This window comes from Aegilops tauschii, chromosome 6 (assembly GCF_002575655.3).
Source record: "Aegilops tauschii subsp. strangulata cultivar AL8/78 chromosome 6, Aet v6.0, whole genome shotgun sequence".
Lineage (NCBI taxonomy): Eukaryota > Viridiplantae > Streptophyta > Magnoliopsida > Poales > Poaceae > Aegilops > Aegilops tauschii.
This window is the reverse complement of record NC_053040.3, coordinates 125,634,458-125,639,196: the sequence shown is the minus strand read 5'-3', so window position 1 is coordinate 125,639,196 and position 4,739 is coordinate 125,634,458. Positions and strand designations below refer to the sequence as shown.

General features: G+C 46.4%; 1 pseudogene; it reads right to left on the bottom strand.

Moving 5' to 3' along the window:
* Nucleotides 1–2,625: 2,625 nt before the first annotated feature.
* On the bottom strand, nt 2,626–4,414 carry LOC109773953 (zealexin A1 synthase-like; annotated as a pseudogene).
* Nucleotides 4,415–4,739: the final 325 nt, after the last annotated feature.

Genomic DNA, 4,739 nt, shown 5'->3' with positions numbered 1-4,739 from the left:
ATTTACTAGTTATTTTGAGCTATAAGACCCTAAAATTGAAAAGCATTTCAAATGAACTCTGAAAAGGTTGAAAGTTGGCATGATATCATCATTTCATCCACATAGCATGTGCAAGAAAGTTGAGAGGGTTACGGCAAAAACTGGATGCACTTCGTGTACAAAACGGACAATCTCTTTCAAAGTATCAGGATTTCAGCCGGAAACTCGTCTGTTACAAAGGGATTTCATTTTTTAAAACTTATTTGAACTCCTGACTTTTTGTGTGTTCAAAATGCACCATTCAAAGCCACATCATCATTTTTCAATCCTTTCCGACTTGATTTGTTATTTTTCATGCATTTACTAATTATTTTGAGCTATAAGACCCTAGAATTGAAAAGCATTTCAAATGAACTCTGAAAAGGTTGAAAGTTGGCATGATATTATCATTTCATCCACATAGCATGTGCAAGAAAGTTGAGAGGGTTACGGCAAAAACTGGATGCACTTCGTGTACAAAACGGACAATCTCTTTCAAAGTATCAGGATTTCATCCGGAAACTCGTCTGTTACAAAGGGATTTCATTTTTTAAAACTTATTTGAACTCCTGACTTTTTGTGTGTTCAAAATGCACCATTCAAAGCCACATCATCATTTTTCAATCCTTTCTGACTTCATTTGTTATTTTTCATGCATTTACTAATTATTTTGAGCTATAAGACCCTAAAATTGAAAAGCATTTCAAATGAACTCTGAAAAGGTTGAAAGTTGGCATGATATCATCATTTCATCCACATAGCATGTGCAAGAAATTTGAGAGGGTTACGGCAAAAACTGGATGCACTTCGTGTACAAAACGGACAATCTCTTTCAAAGTATCAGGATTTCATCCGGAAACTCGTCTGTTACAAAGGGATTTCATTTTTCAAAACTTATTTGAACTCCTGACTTTTTGTGTGTTCAAAATGCACCATTCAAAGCCACATCATCATTTTTCAATCCTTTCTGACTTCATTTGTTATTTTTCATGCATTTACTAATTATTTTGAGCTATAAGACCCTAAAATTGAAAAGCATTTCAAATGAACTCTGAAAAGGTTGAAAGTTTATTTTATTTTATTTTATTAAGGTTTATTTAGTTTTATTTATTTTATTAAGGTTTATTTATTTTATAAATATAAAAAATGAACATAGATGCGCTTATAGAGAAAATTAAACCTAAATTCACAGTAAATTTCAATTTACTGTGAATTTATGTGAAATTCTCTGTATAAGGGCATCTATTTTCACTTTGAGAGAAGCTCAACAAGGCATAGAGGGACGGGCTTATAAACTGGTGTGAGCGCCCTTCGGTTGGCGAGGTGGGACTAAACACTGGCCGCAACTAGGACCAGCCCTTTAGTCCCGGTTTGTGGTATGAACCGGGACTAAAGGGTGGTGGGCCAGGAGCGTGGCCCATTGGTCCCGGTTTGTACCACCAACCGGGACCAAAGGGTCCGGACGAACCGGGACCAATGCCCCCACGAGGCCCGGCAGGTCCCTGGCCGCACGAACCGGGACCAATGCTCACATTAGTCCCGGTTCGTGACTGAACCGGGGCTAATGTGAAAACTGCCCTGTGACCTAAGCCCTGTTTTCTACTAGTGAGCCATTGTCAAAAAGAAGAAAGAAAAGGTCAGATTACTTCTGTCAAAAGGCAGAAGCATCTCAAATTTCGATGAATGTCTTGTGCCAATGGAATTAGGTTCATTTGCCGATGAGCCCTTCAGTGATGTTGAAGATGTTACAGCAGAGTAGTAGTTATGCTTTGCTGTTCCATGTGTACTAAGTTATCCGTCCATGTGGGCTAAGTTATGCTTCCAAGTGTACTAAATTATGGCTCTGTAACATCTTTTTCTCTAAGCGGTCAATATGCTTCCGTCTGTGCATAGTGTCTATTTTAGATGGTGTTTGGTTCTCTAGTCCTAGGACTTTTTCTAGTCTCTAGGATTTTTTGAAAAAGACTCTTAAGGAGGTGCTTCTAAGGATTTTTAGCAAAAAGTCTCAAAAAAGTCCCACCCTGTTTGGTTTGCTAGGGACTTTTTCTAGTCCCAACATAAAAAAGTCCCTAAAACCAAACACCCCTTTATTGCGTTTACAGGAACAAGAGTTCAAACAGATCAAGACCAAATATGCAGATTGTAATATATGCAGCTGTTTGAATTTTAATTCATTGGGACGAAACGACTGAAGGTGAGTATTGTCATGTCTCTAAATTTGAACAAAATTATCACCATTGTTCAGCTAGCGATTGCATCCTGTATTAGCAAGAACCTGTGTAATGAATACACCAATCTTACTTGAATATATATAAAGGCAGCGACGAGCAGCGGCGGCGGGAGCTTAGGATTTCCCCCAAGCCGCCAGAGCTAGGCGACGGTATATGATTCTCATGCATAGATAAGACGGATGCTAGTGGATCTCGCTAGTATATCTAATGGCTAACAATTTTGATGACCTATAATCACGCATGTTAAAATATCCTATAGACCTGTAACAAATTTAAGGAAGTTTAAGTTGTGACATACTGTAATGCCTATAATTTGAAATGGATGGACCACGTACACATGACTCTAGAGAAACACAACGTTCTTCTCCCTCATAACCAGGTTACTTCTGCAGATTGCTTCGTTTTATAGGGCATGCCAATTTTTATTTCCTATACGTACCACTCTGTAGGCTGATGGTGTACTGCGCAATAACTATATTACAGCCGGCGACGGAACATAAACCATGGGGTGCAGGAAAAGGTTGTTCTTCCTTCCGACGGTGACGCCCATCTTCTCCGTCATGTCCAGCTCTCCAGACGAGACCCTGGCAGGGAGCTTCCAACGGAAGTGATAGAGCAGCGAGGCAAGCGCGAGCTCAATGTTCGCCTGCGCAAACGCCACTCCAGGGCACATCCTTCGTCCTGCCCCGAACGGTATGAACTCAAAGTGTGTGCCCTTGAAGTCAAGCGTGCCACTCTCGAACCTCTCCGGTTTAAACTCTTCAGGGTCAGCCCAGTACTTTGGGTCCCTGCCGATGGCCCACGCGTTCACGAAAACGGTGGTGCCCTCGAGCACGTCGTACCCCATCACCTTGCATGTCTCCTGGCACTCCCTTGGAAGCAGCAATGGCACCACGGGGTGCAGCCTCAGGGTCTCCATGATGACCAGCTTCAGGTACTTTAGGTCGGCGAGGTCCTCCTCTGTCACCGTCGTCTTCCCTTGGAGGTTATGATGCAGCTCGGCTTGTGCTTTGTGCATTGCTTCTGGATTCCTCATGAGCTCTGACATGGCCCATTGGAGTGCGTTTGCCGTTGTTTCGCCCCTCGCGGCGAAAAGGTCCTACATATATACTATGAAGGTGTTAACTCATGAACGTGCAAAAGGCCAAGAAAATCATGGGCTAATTATGGGTCAGCTAGCATGGTAGTAGTAGTACTAAAAATCCTAATGGCAATGCGTTTTCTCTTCACATTTTGGAACGAAAGCAGTGTATGGATACTTACAAGAATAAAGGCTCTGATGACTCCCATTGTCACGGGCACCTCGAGACCACCTTCCTTGTGTATCTTCATGAGCACATCCACGAGGTCCTCCTCGTCGACGGCGCCGTCAGCCGCCGCGGCCTTCTTCTCCTCGTGTTGCCTGATGACGCAGTCAACCAGCTCGCCGTTCTTGCGGTGGTTGGCCTCCGCTCGGCGTGCGGTGCCGCTGAGGAAGCTGGCGAGCCTCGACGACGGGAACAGGTCGCCGAGGTTAAACCCGGAGGTGATCTTTACCCCCTCCGCGAACACCTGCAGGAAGTCGTCCCGCTTCTCGAAGCGGTCACCCATAATGCTCCGCATCGTCATGTCCATGGTGGTCTCGTAGACCCGCTGGCTGACGTTCACAGCTTCACCGGGCGTGGCCGCCGCGATGGCGGCGACGAGGCGACCGACCTCCTCCTCCCGGACACGGCGGAACGACTGGACGCGGCGCGCGCTGAGCAGCTCCAGGATGCTGATCCTGCGAAGCTGCCGCCACAGCGGGCCGTAGGGCGCGAACACGAGCCCCTCCCCGTCGGCCAGCAGGACGCGCATGGTGGGGCTCCACGGCCGGGTCGCGAAGTTGACGTCGTGCGTCTTCATGATCTCGCGGGCGGCCTCTGGCGACGAGGCGACCACAACGGGTACCTCGCCGAGCCGGAGGTACATGAGCGGCGCGTCGAGCCGGCGCGAGAGGTCGGCCATGGCGCGGTACGGCAGCCGGCTGCACATAATGTGGTGCAGGCTGCCGATTACTGGTAGCCGCCACGGGCCGGGCGGCGGCCTCACGCCATCCCGCTGCTTAGGCGCCTCCACGCCTTGAGGAGCAAGAGAAGAGGGAGGAAGAGAGCCAAAAAGATGTGCATGCACGTGAGTTGCTCCATGAACCTGGCCATCAAGATTCTATGCATGCCGCGCGTGCCGTGTCAATAGGTTTGGAACTTTGGACGGAGTCTAAATAGTGGGGGCAGAGGTGTAAGCATCTACCGATAGTACTCCCTCCGTTCGGAATTACTTGTCTCGAAAATGAATATATCTAGAACTTTACATCCATTTCCGAGACAAGTAATTCCGAACGGAGGGAGTAGATTCCAGGGCAAGCGACTGGTGCAAACAGACAAAAGGGTCAGCTATTTCTGCCAATGATGGACTAATTAGAGTTAATTACACCTGCAGTACAAGAACTTGTATCGAACTAACAAAATCATA